This window comes from Pristis pectinata, chromosome 11 (genome assembly GCF_009764475.1).
Source record: "Pristis pectinata isolate sPriPec2 chromosome 11, sPriPec2.1.pri, whole genome shotgun sequence".
Taxonomy (NCBI): Eukaryota; Metazoa; Chordata; class Chondrichthyes; order Rhinopristiformes; family Pristidae; genus Pristis; species Pristis pectinata.
The window spans coordinates 18,030,728-18,055,222 of NC_067415.1; the positions used below are offsets into that span (position 1 = coordinate 18,030,728).

General features: G+C 40.8%; 1 protein-coding gene across 2 annotated transcripts in view; it reads left to right on the top strand.

The window, feature by feature from the left end:
• The first annotated feature begins 434 nt into the window (after nucleotides 1-434).
• The window catches only part of fam168a (family with sequence similarity 168 member A), a 79,508-nt gene continuing 55,447 nt past the window's right edge, over nucleotides 435-24,495 (top strand). For both annotated transcript variants that reach the window (XM_052026679.1, XM_052026680.1), the window contains exon 1: nucleotides 435-584. The gene's annotated coding sequence lies outside the window, so the exon portion shown is untranslated. The remainder of the gene's footprint in view (nucleotides 585-24,495) is intronic.

Below are 24,495 nucleotides of genomic sequence, written 5' to 3' on the forward strand. Positions count from 1 at the left end.
GTACAGGTTAGGAAGCTGTGGACATGCTATGTTGGTGCCGGAAGCGTGGTGAAACTTGTAGGCTGTCCCTCGAACACTCTACGCAAAATGATTCATTTCACTGTGTGTTTCTATGTACATGTGACTAATAAAGTTATCTTATCTATTTAAGAGACTCTTAGACACATGAATGATAGAAAAATAATGGGTTATGTGGGAGGGAAGGGTTAGATAGATCTTAGAGCAGGATAAAATGTCGGCACAACCTTGTGGGCCGAAAGGCCTGTCCTGTGCTGTTCTATGTTCTATATATGGATGATGGGACCAGAGGGGCCGAATGGCCGGGAACCGCACGGCAGATTCGATCTCTTATGACGTCAGCGTGGGTGATTGACAGCCGGGAGGGGGTGGGCTGGTTCCCTTCCGTACGTCGTGACGCGGGCGGGCAGAGGTGTGCCGGATGTGGCGTTTCTGCCGCTTCCCTCCCCCTCTGGCTGGGTTCGTTTTTGAGAAGGAGACCGAGCGGTGCGGAGGAGAGAGTGAGAGAGAGAAACTATCCACAAGCAGGCAGGCAGGGAGGGAGGTGCTCGGTCCCGTAGTCGCTGGTAAGTCCCTGCTCTTTCTTTTAAAAATGCAGCTGCGGAGCCGCCAGACGCACCGCTGTTTTTTTTTGTGCCTTTGCAAGTGAGGAGAAGGGAGAGAAACAATAAAAAAGAGGGAGTTTTTTTGTGTTTTAAGATGGACGTTTGTTGTGGCTGCTGACTGAGTTGTGCAGGGGGGCAGGGCCGGCTGCGGCGGCATTCACTCTTCCCTCCCACCCTAACTCGGCCGTCGAAGTGTCAGTGCGGGAGGGTGATCGCACGGGCTTCGTGTGTTTTGGGATCCCGGGTTCCCTGTGAAGGGACGTGGAGGGGGGGGGGGGGGGGGAAAGGGAAGGGAAATAATGAACTAAAATGGACGTTGCTGGCGCAGGAGCCCCCTCGTCCACTGCTGCTCAGTCCCAGAGACGATGAAGGGCTCTTTCTCTCACCTCAGGAATGCAGCGAGGCGCGGAAACAGCCCCAAAGCTCAGAAGAAAATGCATTAAATTGCATTTTCCCTAATTTAACTTCCTTCTGTCCCTCCTTACGCCAAACCCAACAAGAGCAAGTATTTTGATTTTTTCCCCCCCTTTCACGTTCCCTTTCCCAGCCCTTCTTTACTCGCTGCAGTCTGTGGAGTGGGATACATTTTTGTCATGTTTGTTTTAAAATGAACATTGAGATGGTGTTTTCAAGGCGCAAGGCTGCATCTGAAGCACAATTAAAATAAAGGCGGTTCCGTGTCTAGTATATTCGTTCAGTTGTTGGAAGTGTTTTCTTTGTGATGGCGACAATATTTTCTTTTCAGTTAGTGAACAACCTCAGCAAACACCTCCGCCCCCCCCCCCCCCAAACGCGGAAAAGACCCGCTAATGTTATACTGGCCAGGTCTTTCTGTCAATACCTAAATGTAACAGAATAACTAATTTTTGTAGATATGTAGCTTGTATTTTTAAAAAATATGTAAATGTGAAATGTGCGGATTGCATCTTGAAGCAATGCCATTTCTTGTTTCTGCTGTTTAGAAGCATGATACGAGTACTTAAAATGGACGGGTTATGGCTGCTGGTTTTAAGGAGCTGAAAGGCATTAAAATCTATTAGTTTTAAGAACGATGTCAATTGCACTAAATGACCGAGGCATAAATGTTTTAATAGTTTCTCACTAATTTGGTCCATTTTGAACATTAGGAAAAGCTTTCAGGAACTCTAGGGACGGTATACATTGCTCTTTCGACTGTCTCAGCCTAAAAATTCCTTCAGTTTTTACCCTTCATTTTCTCTGATGCAATTGCGCTAATTTAGACACGTCAATCCGTTTTGTATATACGTGTGGATGTTCATCGAAATAACATTTAGCCTAAGTTATTGCAAAAGGGATAGAACTGTACTGAACACATTTTTGATTCAAAAGTGCTTACCAGAGGAGTTCGTTATTTCCTAGGAGGATGTATCCAACACTCTGGTGCACAGTATTATACCTCGCTGCCGACTTTGGCACATTCATCATGCAGTTTTTTGGTTTTAATCTTTTAACAGCGTTGGCTTTATTGAATGTGCTCACTTATTCGTTTTTTTTTGCGTTAAGTGCCAAAGCAATATTGCATTGAACATAGTTGACGCTATGTTCTTTTAATGCATTAGTTTTTTGCTGTTGGTCTTTATAGATCTGCCCTGTTTACCTCCCCTCTCCAAAATAAAGTACTCTTGTCTTCAGGTACTTCATATTTTTGCCAGTTGGAATAATTATATATATGTTTGGTAATGTACAGAAATTGCAATACAGAAATGTAGATTGCCTGCTCAGTTGTCAGTTTTTAAGATGCTGTACGTCTCATCTTCCTCTGTGGAATGGGCTGTGGGTATTCTTGCAGAACCTGCTTGTTCTTCTACATCCATGACTGGCAATGTGAGATGTTCAGTGTAAAATATTCCAGTTCCTCTAAATGCTACTGCCTATTAGAACTTCTTCCTTGCATCCTGAATTTGTTCAATTGGTACCTGTTTTAATCTATAATTGATCTGAATTCAATTTTTCATTTCAGAGATAAATTTCATTTTAGTTAAATATTTTATGCTTGGCTGTTGGGTGAGCAGAAAGTGCAGTTTTGTGGTGACTACGTTCAACACATAGAATCATTTGAATTTACGGCACAGGAGCAGGCCATTTGGTCCATTGTATCCATGCCAGCAAAAATGTCTGTTTGTTCCACTTCTTACCTCTGGGCCATAACGTAATCATAGCTCTTCAAAATGCTCATCCTGATACTTTTTTGAATGTGGTGAAGGCTTTGTACTATTTTTAATTTTGCATGCAATCATGTGATTCTTTTTGGATTAAATATTTCAGGTCTAGTTCATCTCAAAGATGTTGGTTATCAGAAACAATAACATGTTGGAAACCTGAGTCTTAAATGTTTGGGCCATGGGTCAGACAATACTGCTCAAAGGCAATAGTTACAAATAGAAATAGGGTGTTGCACAACACCCTCAGGCTAAACTACATGTAATTGTAATTTTGGCAAGGATATTCTAACTTTTAATGTTTGAGATTCTTCTTCAAGAATAAGTTGGAGGCTTAGGTAAAATGCCATGTTTTTTCTGTGGAATAGGATCTACTCTGCAGTTGCTGAATTTGCTTGATTGTGAATGATTGTTTAGAAATTGGGCACCTTGCTGTGAAATTTACTTTGCCTTGCCATAGTCCATATTTAAATGTTTAGGAAGTTTGCATGCTATTCTCATTTAATCTGTACGCATAAATATTTTAAGAAATGCAGATCAAACTGGTTGCTTTAAGATTAGGGAAGTGAACAAACTTTATTCCATGCTTCTGCAAGGTATGCAGTATAAGCAGGGCTTGGCAGAATTCTATTTTGATTTGATTTCAACAGATAACATTGTTTATTTTTAGGCATATTTATCAATTTAAATTTGTATGATTACAAATAGGGCAGTCTGGGCAAACAAATTTATCAACAATTTTACACCATGAAGAGGCTTACAATCATTACCCAAAGTAGAAACACAAATATGCAGAAATCAATAATAAAATCATAAAACCTGCCATGCATTGTCAAAACCTTTGGTCCAAATGTTTTGTGGCAAAAATGCATTAATGTTAGGTGATGGCCACTGCTTTCTTGCATAGTGTTGCACTGATGTCAGTGCAAATCATGCACATGTTAGTTTGGGGAGTGTTGTGAGCAATGGCTCAACATTTGAGCTACCACTGGGCATAGTTCTCTGGCCATAAATCAGCAGGAGGAGGTTTTAGTTCTTTGGATTGCTGCTCATTTTGCCATGGGCAGCTGCCTGATGCAGGTGAGTCACAACATGTCATTGGTGTTTGAGAGTGACACAGCTTGCTGAAAAACATTTGGTGTGGCTCCTCTTGTCACAATCACTGTAGTTGTGAAGCAGGCAGAGTGTTTAATGAGGCTTGGCTCTAAGTGCAGAAACCACTGCTGCATGGGTAACCTGTTATTTGGGGCACCAACTTGCATTGGCTGCTGGCTATGTTTTGGGTTTGTCTGATCTATTTCCCCTTTATCTCCAACATCCCTAAATGCAGCTTCCCTAAATGAAAGACTTGCACACTGCCTATGCCTAATTAATTTGATTTTTAACAATAGAAATATTTTGACTTGAGAGTGAGTGAAATTATGTATGTAAAATAACTGGAATCCATTCCCAGCAGGCCTAACTAGGTTGTGTGTGTTGTGCATGTGCTCTTGACCCATAATTGTATAACCACTAATTAAATAAGGTATAACTACTGTGCTGAGTAACAACAAACTCTTTAGGACTAACCTTAAATCTTAAAAAAAAGAAATTACTTCTTTGAAGGTTTGATGTAACTTTTGAGTTCTTGGAATGTTGCAGAATAAACTTGAAAATCTAGTGCTTAAGTCTTTTGCTTATTCTGTGATCTGTTTTCTTTAATCGTTCCCAAATATAAACATCCATGGAAGATGGATGAACTTCCAGGTACCAAACCCAATGCATCATTTTAATGTCTGAGCATGGGTTAAGGATGTTGAGCTAGCAGGACGTTTCCTGGTATATGAAAATGACTGAAACAAAAGACTTGGAAAGTAATGTTTTCTATTCGGATAGAAAACAATGAGATTTGATTTGGGCTCAAATAATGAAGGGATGGGAGAAGGGTAATATTTGGCAAAGGAAATGGGGTTAACTCACTGCTCTTTGAAATAGTATCATTGGACATATTACATCTGCCTTGGAAAGCAGATGTGACTTGCTGGATTCAGTCTCAGGTTGAATGACTTTCCTTTACTGTGTCTGGTTAATCTTAGGTGATCTTTCATCAAAGTATTGAGTTAGGCCTTGCACTCACCTAGATGTTTGTGCCAAGCCCTTGAAGTGGAACTTGCACCACAATCTTGTGTTTTGATGGAGTGTACAACAAGTAAATGGCTGTACTTAAGCCATGAATGAGATCAGTAAATTGAATACATGCAACAATTATTATTGCCATAATTTGCGGATAGAATTAACTATTGAACAGTTGAGTTTGCAGTTTGGTGTGTAATGTAGTATTTGGCAAGTGTATTGTGGTTTGAAACATTGTTATGCCTTGGCCTTGCATAACAATCTCTTGCATTAACAGTGGACTGTACGTATCCCAGTGGTATGCTAAGGTGTCCCAGCTGAGAAAATGCACTCCAAATTCTCTCTAGAAAGAAATGGAGTGCAAAGCTAATGTGTTCTGGTTAATGGAGATGTGGCAAAAAATGGGAGATGGAAAATATTTTAATTAAAGCTATTCAAGTTGAAAAGTTCAGTGGAAGAGCAATAATGTGAAAGCCATGCAGCAAGCACCCATTGCTTATTTAAGTGAGATGTAATATCATTTTGATAAAATATTGCAATATTATTTACCTCCATACCCCCTCATTCAGTGTGTTCTAGTTTATAAATGCCTCCAGGCGGAATAAAAACCTCTCTAGATCCCCTCCAAATCTCGCTCACTTTACTCTAAATCTAATTTATACATTTCTGGTATGTGGAAACTTTTCCTGCTGCTACCCTATCTATGCCCCATGATTTTGTATAGCCCACAGCCTCCTCTGCTCCAAGGTTTTTAAATAAACTCAGCCTTTCCTCATCATCGAAATACTCCATCGCAGGCATCTGACTGATTTTCCTTTGTACTCTCACTGTGCAATCGTGTCCTTCCCATAGTTTAAAGAACAGAATTGAACACAGTATTCCAGCTCTGGCCTAACCAATGTTATATAAAGTAACTGTTAATACATTTTTTAAAAAGTGCACACAGCTCCAGTAGTATTTTGATGAACAAAGTTTTGATTAACATTTATTCCTCCAGACCACATTGATCAATTTGTCAGTTTTCTAGATCCTCTTTATAGGGCTTTATGTATCAATTGTTGATCAAATGATTAATATTGCACAGAAAGAAAACTGAGCAGACCTCTGAGTGGTAGATAACATACTCTCATGGACTTGTCTGTGTGATTCTGTTGTGTGAAATTTTTTCAATGAAGAAACATTACATTGATAGCTTGGCTCATTGTTTTGAAAGCTATTTTCCAGCTATCAGAAATTGCTTTATAGTGTCTGCTTAGTTGTGTAACTGTTTATCAAAAAGCCAAATTTGATGAATGGGGGATGTGGCGGTGGATATTCTACTGGACTGGTAATCCAGGTTTATAATTCTGATTTTAGTGGTAGCATGATTGTGGTAGATTGAGAATGTCAAATTCTCTATAAGGATTTTTTTAAAGTTGGAAATAGAAAATTAGTACAAATAAACATTGACTTTCAACCTGCCAAACTAGACTGTGGGGGGGGAAACCTGTGGCTCTTTCATGGTTTGGGCTGCCTTTGTGGCCTGAAAAGTTACTGAAGGTAGAAGGCTCAGCCTGCATCACGGAACAGCTTTGAATTGCCCAGTAAACACGTGATGAATATTTCAATTCAGAAATCGATCATGGCTGGTCCAAGCATCAGTAACTGTGTGAGAGCACGTGAACCATTCTTAAACTTTGGTCATCAAGCAAAGTGGAAATCTCTTGCCTAGATCACCAGAAATGGCACGCGCGCACATAGGATGACCATCCCTTGAATTCTTCTGGCCTCTATTTGGTAACTAACCATCCACAGCCTTGTGTGATGCCTTCGGAATTTGCACGTTCTCCTTGTGGTTGCATGGGCTTCCTCCAGGTGCTCCGGTTTCCTCCCACATCCCAAAGATGTGCTGGTTGGGAGGTTAATTGGCCACTGTAAATGGACTCTAGTGTGTAGGAGAGTGGTAGAATCTGGGGGTATTAAGGGGGTAGTTGATGAGAACATGGAGAGAATAAAAAATGGATTAGTGTAAATGATTGCTTGATGGTTTGTGTGACTCAGTGGGTCAGAGGGCCTGTTTCAATGCTGTATCTCTCTGATTCGTATGAAAGAATGCATGGTATCCCACCTGATATAGTGCTTATGGAAAAACTTTTCTCTGGGGATGAAAAATAACACATCTTAAATTGAGCTAGTTATTTAGGAGAGCAGTTAGGAATGTGAGGAAAAAATTTGGAAAACTAGCATTGAGGGATGCTGAATAATGATGGTCAAATGGAATTTGGGTGCTGTTCATCTGTGATGTATTTGAATGGCAGAGTTAACTCGGAGCTGACTCTCTGCCCTGTCAGTATATAATGGCAGTGCATTGCTGGTGTCACTTGTTATGAATGAAATGGTTGTAGCTAGAGAGATTACGGGAGGTGAAGGAATAAAATGAACTAGACTTTGATAAAGATTTAGAAAAATAGGGTGATGTGGTTGGGAAGGGGTGGAAATTGACAAAAGGGGAGATGGTAGAATCAGTAAGAGATGCTAATACATTTGGAGGAATGACGTAAGCCTAGAAAATAGAAAATGCGCCTGCACTGCAGCAATGGGAGGTTCATGCTGGGACAGCGAGCAAGTAAGCAGTCTGTTTACACTGGCATAATTTATGTAGCTTTGTGTAGTACAAATACATCTTTTTGCATCCATTTTAAAAGGTTATGCAGCCTCATGAGGTAAGGTGAAAGAATGCACAGCTATAGACCTTTGATATAGGCTTCACACAGAGCATGTCCAACATATCTGCGTTTATAACGATGACATTTGAGTAATACATAATTCATCATTTTTCTTTGCAGTAGTTACCTAGCTGACTGAAGAATATGTTGAAAAATAGATCTTTCATGCATTAAAGTTTTGGGAAGGTTGTTGTTCAAAAGCTGCAATTAGCTAAAATAGTTATACTATTTTATTTTTATTTATGGAATGCGGACATTGTAGGTAGAGGAGTTCCAGCTGATGAGAGAACAGCAATATATTTCCAAGGCAGAGTACTTGCATGCCGGTAGGGGGTCCCCATGTGCCCCTTGTCCTTGGTGGTAGAGGTTGCAGAGTTGTGCAGTGGTATTGGAGTAGCCAAAACAAGAAACTGCAATGCACAACTTCCCCTCACCCCCTCTCTTTCCGAAGGGACCGTTCTCTCCGTGACTCCCTTGTCCACCTTGTCCCTCGCCACTGATAACTCCCCTGGCACTTAGGCCTGCAACCGCACCAAGTGCTACACCTGTCCCTACACCACCTCCCTCACTACCATTCAGGGTACCAGGCAATCCTGCCAGGTGGGGCAGTGCTTCACCTGTGAGTCCAAGGGTGTCATTTATTGCATCCAGTGCTCCCAGTGCGGTCTCCTGTACATTGGTGAGACCTGACAGATTGGGTGACCACTTCATCAAGCATCTTTGTCCACCGCAACAGCCAGGGCTTCCCGGTGGCCACCCACTTCAATTCCACATCCCACTCCCATACTAACTTTTCTATCCATGACCACATCTACTGCTACGTTGAGGCCAGGCACAGGTTGGAAGAACAACACCTCATTCTGCCTTGGGAGTCTCCAACCTGATGGCATCAACTTCGATTTCTCTAACTTCTGGTAACCCCACCCCCTCTTTCTTCCCACCCCCCCCCCCCCACTCCTTGGATTTCCCTTATTCCTGTGGCTCCCTTCCCCTGCCTAGATGACCTGCCCATCTCCTCTCCATCCCTTGTCCATCCTTTATTCCATGGTCCACTGCCCTCGTACTGGATTCCTCCTTCAGCCCTTGACCTCTTCTACCTATCACCTCTCAACTTATTACATCTTTTCCCCCTTCCCCTCCCACCTACCTTCCCTTTCTCACCTGAACTCGGCTATCCCCTGCCTGCGTGTGCCCCTTCCCCTCCCCCCACCTTTTATTCTGGCTTCCGCCCTCTTCTTTTCCAGTCCTGATGAAGGGTATTGGCCTGAAACGTCGACTGTTTATTTCCCTCCATGGATGCTGCCTGACCTGAATTCCTCCACTTTTTGTCTTGCTCCAGATTCCAGCATCTGCAGAATTTTGTCTCCTAACTACAATGCATTTTGTTGCTGGTAGACTGCAGCCATAAGTTGCAGATGGAGAGAATGAATCTTTAGGCTGGTGAATTTGATGTCTGCTGAACTGACTCCTCCATTTTGTAAGGTGTTGAGCATTTTAAATATTGTTTGGGTTTTGCTCATCTGGGGGTTTGGAAAATACTCCATTGCACTCCTAATTTGTGCCTTGAAGATGGTAAGGATTTTAGGAGCCATGGGGTCATCTGATTACCACAGGATACTCACTGATCTGGTTTTAGTAGCCACAGTGTTATACAGTTAGTCTAGTAGAATTGCCACAGTATTAGGTAGCCAGTCCGGAAGGGTTACTGCTTAATGGTGGTCCTTGGGACGTGGATAGATTTGGTGATAAGTGCTGTTGAATGTCAAGAGTGGTTTTAGACACATAGAACAGTATAGCACAATGCAGGCCCTTCGGTGTTGGAGTTGGCGATAGTATTGTATGGTGCAAATTTTATTTTACATTTTTTAGCCCAGTCATGAATGTTGTTCACCATTTGCTGCTGCTTAGATGTGCACTGCTTTGCTGTTTTTGTGAACTGTATTGAAGATTGCTGACAGTTTGTGTGCATACAAACACATTTCTGACCTTTTGGATGCATACAGAGTCGTGGATGAAGTAGTTGAAGATGATTGGACCTCTGCTGGGATGACAATAGCTAACATCCTTTTTGTGCAAAGTACAACTCCAGCCATGGAGACATTTCTACTTGATCCCCAATCACATCAATTGTATTCTGCCTCATAAGGTTTAGTGACATCAGAATTCCAGGATTTGAATATAGCAATAAAAAGAAACTGTAGGTGTTTTTGTAGTCCCTCTCATGACCTCTCCATAAAGCTTCATACCTAATTAAGTACTTTTAAAACATAGGTAGTAGGAGAAACCTGCAGCCAATTTGTGCACAAGGTTTCACAAGCAACCATGAAAAATCCAGTCAGTTTTTAATGTTTGTTGAAAGGCAAATAATTGGCCAGGCACTAGAAGAATTCCTAAGCTCTAATATGATGCTTTTTGTCTTGGTTTAATGGGCCAAGTTATGCTGAGTGATTTTGAGCTCCTTGCACCTTGGGACAATTTGGATTTAAGCTTGTACATGGTCAAACATGAAGGTCTGAGACATCCTAAAGGTCACATGCTAGTGCATCTGACTGTTCTATTGCTGGATTTGTCATTGGGCCTACTGTTTGAGCAGTGAATCACTGAGCAAATGGTGCACTTTGCATCTGGCAGCTTTATACCAACTTGTACAAATTGAGACCCTGTTAATTTTTATGGCGTTGTTGACCCTGTGGGAGGGTGGGGGTATGTGTTTCGTGTATTTTATTTTAAAACTCTTAACAAATAATTGAAATTACAAACAATGTTTTAATGTCTAAGTAAAATATTGAAATAATTGATAAATTGCCTTTATCACAGCCACTTAGTCTTTAGAGTTGTACAGCACGGAAAAAGGCCCTTCGTCCCATTCTTGTCCATGCTGACCAAGCTGTATATTCAAGCTAATCCCATTTCCCAACACTTGGCCCATATCCCTCTAAACTCTTGTCATCCATCTATCTGTCCACATACTTCTCAAATGCATCTAATGTATCTGCGTCAACCATTTCCTCTGGCAGCTGGTTCCATACATATACCATCCACTGTGTACATTTAAAAATTGCCTACTTAACTCTTTATGAAGCATTTGATAGGCAGTGATTTGTTTAATGCTGGGTGCTTTAGGAGTAGTGCCTCAGGATGTCTTGAGGCACACTTGGAGTCCTCTCCATCTTGCCAGATGCCTTTTTGTGTGATGGGTCAGTTTGTTCAGCTCTCTGCATCCAGGAAAGGTGATTGCAGGTAGATGGAGACTGTGGTTATGTACTTATCTCAGAGCAGACCTTGAACTTGTTGCCTTCTGAATAAACAGAATGGTACTTGGCGGAATGAATATCTAAGACATACTAGGCTCCAACAAACTGCTAGAGGAACTCAGCAGGTCAAGCAGCACCTGTGGGGGTTGGGGGAGGAATTGCCCTGATGCAGGGTTTCAACATTGACAATTCCTTTCACCCCACAGATGCTGCTTGACCCACTGAGTTCTTCCAGCAGATTGTTGCTTTAGATTCTGGCATCTGCATTCTCTTGTCTCCATACTAGGCTCTACTTTGATTTCATCATTTAGCTCTAGTGGTGCTGAGAAATCTAAGATCTCCTAGTATCGGAACTAGATTAAGAAATTTGGTACTTCTGCTTTGAAAATGAGGTAAGTGGAATAGAAATCCAGAGCACTGTTAAACTATAATTGTTGGGTAAACAACTTGCATAAAAATGAGCAAGACTCATTGGCTGAAACCCTGCAAATAGTTCTCTTACCTGTAATCTAATATTGTCGTCATGGAAGAGGATGTTGGATGCAATCAGTTCTTCTAGGATGAGCATAGTGACCTCTCATTTGTGCTTTGATTTATTATAAAATTTTAATAGCCAATTCACTAAATGGTAACAAACCAGAAATAGCAAAAAAAAAGTCAGGGAAGCATATTGTAAGTTGCTGTCATTAACATGACATTACTAAAATTACACTTTTTGGGGTTAATTTTACAAAATTAAGTTTGCACTTTGTTCCTAATTTAGATATTCATTAGTTTTTTGATTGTTTTAAAACTTGTGGTGAGTAAAAGATCCAGCATTTTCTTAATTGTCAACGCAATTTTTCAAAGTTGTTCATGATTGCAACTAAAGTGGTGTATATGATGCCCAACATTTGGAAAGTGGGTCACAGAATTTGAAATTTATGCAGAAGCTGTCAGATGGACTAGTAAGGACAAAAACATCAGGCATGCTCTGAGTTATGCTGGAAACACTATGCAGAAAGTTTGGCTCCTGAATAAATGGACTCAGTGGAATGGCCTTTATTCACCAAACATTTGTATTGTTGCAGATTTTTTTAAGCAATATCCATAATTGCAAATATATACTGTAGCTATTTAAATGTCATATACTTTTGCAGGAAAAGTATCCTGAGAAATACTGAAATTTATGTCAAAGAGCTTTTTGTAAAATCTGGAGTTGTGCAAGTGACTTTTTAATCCATTACTTACTCCCCAGGTATCTTGACCCATTTTAAATCGCAGCCTGAAGTCTTGCATTAGAACGGTGGGGGGGGGAGGAGAGGGCTGTTGTAAATGAGAGTTCCAAAATTGTGTAGGGTTTTGATCTGTTGCTTTAAACCTTTGTCTATAATTCAGAAATGATATCTTGTGGTTTTTCAGATTTGGAGATCTATTGGTTGCTGAAAGATAAGGTTTTTTCCCATTGCTTTCCTTTTCTTTGCCACAACCTTTGAGATATACCAAGCAAATTAGTTGAAACTATAACAGTGTAGGAAACATTGGCAAATTGGGTAGTATCTGGGGAGAGTGAAACAAAGTTAACTAGTGAGAATAATTACCTTTAATCAAGTTCTGGTTTTCATCATCTTACAGCATCACATTCAACCTTTACTAGTAACCCATTTTTACACACTAAAATTTTTTGCAATCCTAAAAGGATGCAGTCAGTGTCTAGGTAATGTCTTGAATATGCTCAATAACGGTCAAGCATTTTTGTGATCCTTTTTTTTTTATCTTCACATCAAGTTGGCTTACTTGGGTTTGGAATGGCTGATCTGCATTATTTTGCATTGCTGTCAATTGATACTGTAAATTCCTTGGAGGCAGAAAACTTAGGTTTAAAAACAGGATTGAACGTCATAAGCTCAAGTATCCCTTTAAAATACACTCGGGGATTGCTTTGATTTTAAATATTGCCAGAAGTTGTTAGATATGCAGTCCCTCAAGGGCAGGCACAGTAGTGTAGCGGTTAGCGCAATGCTATTACAGCACCAGTGACCCGGGTTCAATTCCAGTCGCTATCTGTAAGGCGTTTGTACGTTCTCCCTGTGCCTGCATGGGTTTCCTCTGGGTGCTCTGGTTTCCTCCCACATCCCAAAGACGATGGGTTAGGAAGTTGTAGGCATGCTATGTTGGCGCCAGAAGCGTGGTGACACTTGCAGGCTGCCCCTAGAACACTGCAAAAGATGAATTTCACTGTTATGATGTACGTGTGACTAATAAAGATATCTGATCTAATCATGCTTAAATGTAACTTTATTGATTTAATATCTCCCTTTTATTCAGAAGACCTGAGTTATTCTCACATTTGTGTCATAGTAATGTAAATTTACTATAAAAGCAATAATACAGGTAACTAGGATGGTTATCTTTGGCAAAAGGGTCAAATTTAAACTGTAGAGTTCTTTCAGTAGAGATCACAATTCATAATACTAAGTATCATCAATCTACTTGCTATTTAACTGTTTACAGTTTTAAAAAAATAGTTGCTATTATCCACTGGGCACTATTGAGATTTTGTTATTGATTTTGTATGGTTGCTATTCTTGGCATTTACTGCAATTTTCCTAATGGAATTTCCATGGATGTTGAAATAATACACGGGAGATAGCAAAAGCATAGTTGAGGTTGTGCATAGTAGCTTGACTGAGGCAGAAGTGGGTTTGAGATGGCTTTTGATGTTGACATAGATGTGTTGTTTGGAGCTTAGTTTGGGTTTGTGAAGAGTTTGCATTAATCTTGGGGTTGGTCATTTGGGTTTAAGTATCATTGGATGCTGAGTGATTTTTGGTGGCATGGACTAAAGAGTAGGTTCATAACGGTTGAGGAAGTTCCTGCTTATCAAACTGCATGCCGGGCAAGTAGTTTAGAAATTGAGTAGTTTTTAAAAAAAAGGTGGTAAGAGTAGAACTGTTGCCATTGTATGTTGAATCTATCAGTTTGAGCTGGAAAGTTTAATTGTGGTTCTAGTCCAAACCACCAGATTACAATGCCCACAGCCCACAGTCTACTAACACCTTTCTTGTTCATGTGATGCCAGGATCTGTAATGGTAGAGAAGGACGTTAGTCTTTTGAACCACTCACTGGATAACAATGGTGTGGAAATTCTGAAATTTGGAAGCCAAGTTTTGTTATCTATCCATCTCTGACATGCTTCACATCTCTGGCCTTCACCCCTTGCTCCACTGTTTCTGAAGATGAAAGTGGATTTAGAAAAGTTAATGTTTCTTTCGTTGACCAAAATGTTGGAAAGCTTTACGTTTGAGTGAGTTTCCACCTCTACCACCTTTTCAGATACTGAGTTCCAGGCTCTTCATTAGGGAGAAATGATTAAAGTGAAAAATGGTAAGAGTGGGTGTACTTTATCAAGATTTTCAAAAGGCCATCATTAAAGTACACCATAATAGACTTGGGTTGCAGAATGTGGAGTCAGAGGTCAAGCAGCAGAATGGATTACAGGTTGGTTTCAAAACAAAAGAATTGAAAGGGTTGTTATTCACAGGAATGAGGAGGGATAATGTTAAGTGCAGGGACCACTGTTAACAATTTAGACTTTGAAATCAAAGGCATAATTTCTAAATGTGCAGATAATATGAAATTTGTAGGGGGCATGATGATCAATATGGAGGAAAACTGGAACATTGTGAGGAAAAATAATATACTTGTAGAATGGTTAAATTATTGGTAGACGAGGTTAAGTACTTGCAAGGTAATACATTTTGATAGGACAAAATTGATGCCACTTGGAAGGTGGAAGTCTAGGTGATTAAGAAGATGAAAGGGATCTTGCCACCACAAATTACTTGTCCTCTGATCCTTCTAACTTAAATCCTTGCTGATTGTTTTTAAGCTCAAGAATGAATATGAAGGATCTATTTGCTTATTTAGGCCTTTCAACTTTATACACTGGAATTAAGTCTCACCTCATTCTGTATTTCAGAGAAAGCAACCCTAGCTTTTCAATCTTTCTTCATAGTTAGTTTTCCACACCTGGCAACATCTTTGTAAATCTCCTCTGGACTTTTCCCCAAAACAATTACATCTTTAATATGGTGACCACATTTGTATGACACACTCAAGCTGTGGCCTGACTAGTGTTCTATGCACTTCTAGCATAACCTTACTGTTCCATGCCTTGGCCAATAAAGAAGAGCACCCTGTGTGCCTTTTTACCCATCTTTATTGACTTGATCTTAAGCATCTTTTGGAAGTACACTCCAAGGTTGCTCTGTTCCTCCACAGCACTCAATATCCTGCCATTTATTCTATATTCCCTTGCCTTGTTGAATCAGCCCAAGTGCATTGTATCATGCTTCTCTGGATTAAATTTCATTTGCCATTTTTCAACTAGATGGAATAGGACCAAGAGGCAAATTGCATTTTAATTTTAAGATTGAAATCATTATAATTGTTTTATTCCTTTTATTAAGTAATCATATCAACCTTAACTTGGGGAAGCAAGTGAAGAAAGCTGAATATCTGATCTGTTAAATCTAATACAAGCTCTTTCAATGAAAGTAAGATCGTAAAAAGCAGGCTGCTTAAATATGGTTTCTGTTGAGTTTAAAAAAGTACGGGAGTGATCTAATTATGATATTTAGATTGGGAAGCACTTTTTCCTGGAGTAGTGAAAATTTGGAAGTCATAGCGAACTAATTTGGAAACTTGTTTACTCCTTTCCTCTGGTTATGGTGGATAAGAAATTGGCAAAAGGTGGTTAGAGCGAGGTATCCTTGAGGCAGTGACAAAAGAGTTGGAAGGTATGGGCAGCATGATTAAGAGTTTGGGTGGAGGGGGAGGGTGGGCAGAATACATTAGAAGAGGTGAATGATGACCTTGACTAAGACCGATAGATCTAATTTGTTTCTTATCCTAGTATCTTTTATCTTCCTGACAACTACAAAAATGAAATGTGCATCACTCAGATATATATACATGATTGTTTTAACTATAATTTATGTGCCTCTTTCTTCAAGATTTTGTTTCTGGTTGTCAGCATTTTCCATTATGAATCCTGTGCTGCATTTAAAGATGCCTGTGTTCCATGTAATGCTGTGGTGATGCTGAGATGGAAAAAGTGCAGTACTTCTACAATGCTTTCCAAAATGCATGTTTTCTTACGTGATATAAATTCAAAGCATTATGTCGTATATAGCTTAAATGAATCTCTATGTTCTGAAGTTATCAGGCTTACTTAGCCCAATTTCTCCTGGAGATTTAAATTTGTCTTTGTTTCCTAAAAGCAATGCCAAAGGAACTTTGAGTTATGGTATGAAAGCACAATGCTAACGAAAATCCTGTTCGTGATCTGACATTTTTATGTTTTAAATATTACTAAAAATCTGACACAGGTGATGAAAATGTAAACAATTCAAAGCTTCAGTTCATGCTTTAACCTAGACTTAATTTAAGCTAGGCGGTATGTCCTAGGAGGTATGTCAAGATCAGAGTTGTTAGAAATGTACCAGGACTTTAATTGGAGTTATATATGGAGCATATTTTGTATATTGAGTTACATTACTTTGGAACGCACTGCTCAAAAGGGTGGTGAAATCTGATTAAGTACTTTTCAAAAGGGAATTAGATAAATATTTGAAAATTGTGATGCAGTTGAGGAAAGAATAGGAGCTGCTGGAAGGTAGCTTAAAAGCCAGCATGAACCTAATAGACCAAATTCCTCCTCTACAAGATGGACTCTGACCTCACGACCTGCCTTGTTGTGACCTTACACCTTATTGCACTGCACTTTCTCTGTAGCTGTGACACTTAACTCTGTACTGTTATTGTTCTTACCTGTACTACATCAATGCACTCTGTACTGACTCAATGTAACTGCACCGTGTAATGAATTGACCTGTACGAACGGGATGCAAGACAAGTTTTTCACTGTACCTCGGTACAATAATAAACCAATACTACATGTATCATTCCATGGTCCTTTGATCAAAAACCAAACTACTGGAGGAACTCGGTGGGTCAGACAACATCTGTGGAGGCAGAGGGGTGATCGGCGTTTCAGGTTGAGACCTTGATCTGGATGCAGGATCTTGACCCAAAACACCAACCATCCCTCTGCTTCCACAGATGCTGCCTGACCTGCTAAGTTCCTCTAGCAGTTTTTGTTTTGTTCCAGATTACAGCATCTGTAGTTCCTTGTGTCTCTATTGGTTGATCAATCCTTTGTTTTCATTATTGGTTGATGTGTTGAACCAATGGCCAGCCACTGGGTTCTGTATAATGCGACTTCAATATTTTCATTAATTCCACCCTAATTTGGATCAGTTAAAAATCATCTTGTGTGCAGCTAAACCATACTAATCTGAAATATCTAAATTAATATTCTGTTTGTGAGCTGATTTCAGTAGGTTCACAAAAGGGTTTCTGCATTTGCCCACAATTTTCCACACTGCCCCCCACCCAACTTGACCTGAAAACCCAGTATTGTACAAATTTGCATGCGAGGGATGTCAGGAATGTAATGAATCCACTGAAGTCCATCTTGGCATGAGCTAATGGCTTGAACAATAAAAATTAGGGTATGAAGTTTATCCTTAGAGCAGTGGTTTATCCTTGTTCTTTTCATCCACTGTTTATATTATGCATGAAATTGGTATTGGTTTATTATTGTCACTTGTACCGAGGTACAGTGAAAAGCTTGTCTTACAAACCGATCGTACAGGTCAATTCATTACACAGTGCAGTTACATTGAGTTAGTACAGAGTGCATTGATGTAGTACAGGTAAAAATAATAACAGTACAGAGTAGTGTCACAGCTACAGAGTGCAGTGCAATTCGGTGCAAGGTCACAACAAGGTAGATCGTGAGGTCATAGTCCATCTCATCGTATAAAGGAACTGTTCAATAGTCTTATTACAGTGGGGTAGAAGCTGTCCTTAAGTCTGGTGGTATCTGCCTTCAGGCTCCTGTATCTTCTATCCGATGGAATGTCCCAGGTGGGTGGGGTCTTTGATTATGCTGGCTGCTTCACCAAGACAATGAGAGGTAAAGACAGTCCAAGGAGGGGAGGCCGGGTGTCCGTGATGCGCTGGGCTGTGTCCACAACTCTGCGGTCTCTTGCAGTGCTGGGCAGAGCAGTTGCCGTACCAAGCCGTGATACATCCAGATAGGATGCTTTCTATGGTGCATCGGTAAAAGTTGGTGAGAGTCAAAGGGGACAAACCAAATTTCTTTAGCCTCCTGAGGAAGTAGAGGCGCTGGTGAGCTGAAACTAAGCCATTGATTGCAGTTCTTTCTATGTATTTTAAAAATTATCTATCCTTGTGTTCTAAAGTTTTCACAAGTCAAGTTTTGTTGTGTCACTGGCTGTATTTTGCAAATACCTGGCTCCTGTGCACAGCGATTCACCCCCATTTCTCACTCATCTATTGAAAAATGTCTTTTAGTCCCTCACCCCGAAGAAACTTGATGTTACTGCCCATCCCAAACTGAAACCTGAAGTGTTTTTAACTTTTCTCCACGGATGAGGTGCTGGCCATTGTTGCTCCTCATGGAGTTGTCCAGTTTTAATCCTTCCCTTTCCATTTTGCTTGTTCATATTGAGCCATGATCATATTGAATGCGCTACGGTCTTGAGGGGCAAGTGGTCTTCAACTGCTATTTTCTTATGTTGTCTCCCTCATCCCTGTTCTCTGCCTTGTTTTCCCTGTCACTCATGGCTTCTGACCTCTATTGAAACTAACCCTGATCCACTATTTATTTCTCCTCCTGCACCATCTCTCTGGTCTTAGTCAGTTTTCTTCTTGTCTCATCTTGTCTGTGCTAGTTCTCTTTTCTTATTTGACTATAATTATCCATTAGCTTTCTAACCTGGATGTGGACTTGTTGGGTGATTGATTGCAATATTGGAAATTAAATGTGATAGCATGTTCTGTAGTGTTTTTCAGGCGTGCATCCACAAAGAGGGGTATTATCTATAAACTTTCTGGTTCAAGGTTGTGACATAACTTTTATAGCCGCCTCACAGCTACAACAATTCTACACTTAAGTGCGTTTTGATTTGACTAGAACATCACTGCATGATGTCTATTAATGCCTTCTGTTACAGCAGATTTGTGAATTATTTTTTTCACAGTAAACATAAAAATCATCTGAAGTTTTTATTTTCCTGGGAATTTGAGATTGTATGCCAATCAATCAATGATGTCAAATCTGACAGCATGGCACAACAAATGATTAAAGTGTCCAGTTTCTGTGGCCAAGGGAAATTGTGGCTCTACTTCCAGAAACGTTTCCCGATACAGTGCAGAAAATAGTGGCCGTTGGAAACTTGATTTCAAAGGAGTATTTGCTGTAGAATTGTGTAAGTTTGAGCTCATCTTTTTATTCCAGAGGGTGCAGAAGGCTGGAGAATTTTGGCTGGTTTCGGTTTTATGCTGTTCACTGTAGGTTTGATTGGGTGCACTTTACCATACCATCCTCTTGCACTCAATGTACATTAAGGTTTTATTCCCTCTCGGTACGTGGGAGTTGCTGGGAAGGCTAGCATTTATTCTTCATCCTGAATTGCATCAAACACAATGTTGGACCTTTGTCTCGTACCACTGCAGGGCGCTTGGTAAATAGAATCCATCAGTGTAAATTCTAGAATTTAGACCCAAGGAACAAAGAAGAATCAGCACTGTATTTCCAAATCAGGATAAGGTTCGACATGGAATGGAACACACAGATGGTATGTTCCTGGGTGCCTGCTGCTCTTGTTCTTCTAATGATCGCTGAGCACTAGTGATTTGCTGTAGCCCATTTTGTAGATGCACACAGGAGTTATGATGTGCTGCTGATGAAGGGTATGACTGTTTTAGGATGATGGATGAGATGCCAATAAAACATTTTGCTGTTGAACTGATTTGGTATTATTAGAGTTGCATTCATCCAGGAAAGCTGGTCTCCCTCCATCCCAGAGATAGTTGTAAGACTTTTGGAATTGGGAGGTGAGCTAGTTGCGGATACCCAGCCTCTGACATTTTTTGGCCACAGTATTTATGTGATTGGTCTAGTTGAGTATCTGGTCAGTGATATCTTCCTCCAAGATGATGGTGGGAAACTTGGTGATGACAATATTGAAGATTGTGATGGATAGCCTTTCTTTTGGAGATAGTCTTTGACTGGCACTTGTGACTTAAGTGTTACTTCTTAAAGCCCATACTTGATGGATTTTGATGATGTAAGCATGGTTGTTTTATTGTCTGAATTTCCACAAATGGAGCTGAACAGTCTATCTTTACGATAGAGGTAAAAACATTGAAACTGTAGAAGATGGTGGGTGCTGTGACACAGCTCTGAACTCTTTCAGGAATGTTCTGGGGCTGAGATTGATCTCCAGAAACCAAAACCATCTTCCTTTGTGAAAGTATGTCTCCACCCAGTGCAGAGAATTACCCTCAATTCCTTTTGACCAGATTTACCAGGGCTTGACACATCTGGTCAATTTTGCCTTGATGATAAAAATGGCCTTGCATTTGGAAGTAAGCTATTTTGCCCAAATTTACAAAGATTCTACTAAATTCCAGAGCCAAGTAGTCCTGGGTGACCACATTATTTGGTAGATGGCAGTTCTATGGGTGCCCAGGAACAGACTAGCTGCAATGGGATGTGGCCTTAAAAAATTGCTTTATTATTGTCATGTGCCAAGATACAGTGAAAAGCTTTGTTTTGCATGCCATCCAGACAGATCATTCCAAAACATAAGTACGTCAAGGTAGTACAAAAAGAAAAGCAATACCAGAATGCAGAATATAGTTTTACAGTTAGAGGGCAGTGTAGGTAGATAAATGAGGTGCAAGAGCCTTGAGGTAGATTGAGAGTTCATCGTTAGCTTATGAGGTCCATTCAAGAGTCTTATAACAGCAGGATAGAAGCTGTTCTTGAGCCTGGTGGTATGTGTTTTTGAGCTTTTGTATCTTCTGCCTGACAGGAAGGGGGAGAAGAGAGAATGACTGGTGTGGGAGGGGTCTTTGATTATGTTGGCTGCTTTCCCAAAGCAGCAGGAAGTGTAGATGGCGTCAATGGAGGGCAGGCTGACTCTTGTGCTAGTGTTGGCTGTGTTCACAGCTATGCAATTTCTTGCTGTCCTGGGCAGAGCAGTTGCCATACTAAGCTGTGATGCATCTGGATAGGATGCCCTCTGTTGCATCTGTAAAACAAAATAATAATAATAATTGATGGGAGTCATCGTGGACATGCCGAATTTCCTTGGCCTTCTGAGGAAGTAGAGGCACTGGTTTGGTCATAGCTTGTCCTGGTCCAACCACATAAATGCTATTGATGATATTTACACCTACCAACATAAAGCTATTAACCTTCACCTCAGCACCATTGATACAGAGATGGGGATATACTCTGCCCCACTTCCTGAAGTTTATGACCAGCTCTTTTGTTTGCTGACATTAAGAGAAGTTGTTTTTATAGCCTCTGTATCCATGATCTCAATTATTTATATACAGATTGAATGAAGTTTGGCTTCTCTACTGGTTTATACCTTAGGAGGAGGCTGATATGGATTAGCCACCTGGCACTTAGAGTTGAAGATGTTTGCAAATGAATTTGTTTTTGCCATTCAACTCTTAGTTTCCTTATTCAAGGAAGGATGTTAATGAGTTGGTAACATTTTGGAGAAGGCTTACTGGAGGTACCTGGAATGATGGGTTGTCTTGAGGAAACGCTGAACAGACTAGGGTGTATCAGCTGGAATTGAGAAGAGTGAGGGAACCTAACTGAAACACAATCCTGAGCGATCTTGCCAGGGTGGGTGTGGCAAGGGTGTTGCATCTTGTGGAGAGCCTAGAGCTAGGAGGCACTCTTTAAAAAGTGTTACCCATTTAGTCAACAAATAAAGTGAATATCATGAATCTTTGGAACTCTTTTCCCCAAATGGCGTGGAAGAGTTTTGTATAGTTTTAAGTCAGATTCACGAAAAGCAAGGAGTTGAAGGGTTACTGCAGGCATGTGAATGTGGAGTTGCAGTCAGATTAGTCATGATCTTATTAAATGGCAGAATGGGCTTGAGCAGCCGAGTGACTAATTTGTGAGTTCATAAGCTCCATCATTGTTAATGTTCATGGAGCTGCCACATCCTCCTATTAACTCTTAGATTTTCTGCTATCATTCATTCTGGGGAATCAAGAACTAGAGGTCTCAGATGAGAGGAGAAAGATTTAATAGGAACTTGAGGGGCAACTTTTTTTTTACTCAGGGTAGTACGTGTATGGAATGACCTGCCAGAGGAAGTGGTTGAGGCAGGTACAAAATAACTTTTTAAAAGACAGTTGAACAGGTACTGATAGGAAATAGATAGGAAAGGTTTAGAAGGATATGGGCCAAAGGCAGGCAAATGGGACTAGCTTGGATGGGCATTGTGGTCAGCATAGACCAGTTGGGCTAAAGGGCCTGTTTGTGCTGTAAGACTCCAACTGTAACTGAATTTTAATTTGATCAATTGATTGCAGATTTCTTAATTCTGTCATGTTTTCATTTTTACATATTGCACTACCACAATGCATCTTTCAACTGTTTTCATGCTTGGGTCTTCCTGTTGTACATTCATATTTTTTTATCAAAATAAACTTTATTCATAATAAAAAACTATATACAATAATAAAACTGTTCAAACCTTTACATTCGTGTACAGTTCCATTCTTAGTGTTACCTTTTTATATATAAAAAAACACGGCACCGATGCCACACGCGTGGCTCCCTGGGGTGATACCCCAATCCCATATTTACAACCTTTGAGCGGCATCCTCGCCTGACCCCGCCCCTCCTCCTGTGGCAGAAGAACCCTAAACTGTTGTCCTTCCCCACCGAGCCCTCGCGTTGGCTGCACCCAGCTTCAGTGCGTCCCTCAGCACGTACTCCTGCAGCCTGGAATGTGCCAGTTGGCAGCATTCCCCTACGGACATCTCGCAGTGCTGGGAGACCAACAATTTTCAGGCAGACCAAAGGGCGTCTTTCACCGAGTTGATGACCTTCCAGCAGCAGTTGATGTCCGTCTCTGTGTGTGTCCCCGGGAACAGCCCGTAGATCAGAGAATCCTCTGTTACGCTGCTGCTGGGGATGAAACGTGACAAGGACCCTTGCATCTTCTGCCACACTCTCCTCTCAAACCCACAGCCCGCAAAGAGGTGGGCGACCGTCTTGTCCCCAGCGCAGTCCTCCCGGGGGCAGCGTGCACTGGGGGTGATGCCCCAACGATGCAGGATGGATCTGACTAGGAGGGCCCCTCTCACCGCCAGCCAAGTGAGGTCTTGGTGCTTGTTGGTGAGTTCTGGCGATGAGGCATTCTGCCAGATGGTCTGGACAGTCTGCTCAGGGAACCACCCCATGGTGTCCATCGGGTCCTTCTCCTGCAATGTCTGCAGGATGTTCCGTGCTGACCACTTCCCGATGGACTTGTGGTCCAAGGGATTAGTCCGGAAGAATTTTTCCACGAAGGACAGGTAGTGCGGCAACGTCCAGCTGACTGGGACGCTGTGTGGCCACGGGGCCAGGCCAATCCTTCGCAACAGCTGGGACAGGTAGAACCTCGGTACGTAGTGTCACTTGGTGCCCACTTACTTGGGTTCCACGCCCCACAGCCACAGCATTTGTAAGCATAGACCTAAGTTTTTTTTGTTTGTGGTGCTCAGTATTAGTTGTCCACTACCACTTTTAATTCTTGGTTGTCACTGTGCTTTTGAGCTATGTTAAACATTTTGCTTTGTTTCTTAACCCCATTGTTGCTTTCCACCTTTGGGCTTTGAAACTTGAGGTTGCATCTCTGTCCAAGGATTGTAGACTATCCAAGGTGGCAACTATTTAGGACTGAGTGTTGCAGAGTCTTTTGGATGAGACATTAACTTGAAACCTGTTTGCTCTTTTGGTCAGCCCTGAGCGATCTCATTTGAAGAGTGAGCAAGTTCTTCCACATCCTGACAGCTTTCCTCAACAGACAAGGCTGAGGGCATGTTTTGTTTGCTCTATTAATATTGTTAATGGGATCTTGATATACTAAATTTGATTTCTCAAATTTCCTGCTTACACTTTAAAAGCACTTCTGGTGCAAAGCAACTAAAATATTCTGACTATGCAATAGTTAATGCAAATTTTGAAATTTAATGAAAATTAAATCTTCATATTATGAAATCTATTATCTTAATTTTAAATAGGCACCCTCTGCTGGGATTGCACTCCTTGGTTCCAGATGTTCCAGACATTCCAGCCAGAGCACCTGCTCCATCAAGCACTCAGTCTTGTTTTAATGTTAACACATTCTTGCAGACTTACCCTATTCAGCAGCTTGTAGGACAGCCCCTTCTAAGGATTGTTAGGGAATCTGTATTCCTTTCTCTAAAACAAATATATCCTTCCTTCAGCATTGGCACTAAAATTGCAGCTCTCAAGTATGGTTTCCTCAGGACTATATCAATTGCAGCAAGATTTTTGTAGTTTTGTACTCTAAGCCCCTGTAGTAAAAATAGACAAACTCTTCAGAGTACACTTTTGAGCTCATTTATAACCTTGATTAATACAACAGACTAATTAATAACTAATGAGTTAATACAAATTGGAAAGGGCATTTGTCAGGGCACTTTGCAGCCTTCTGG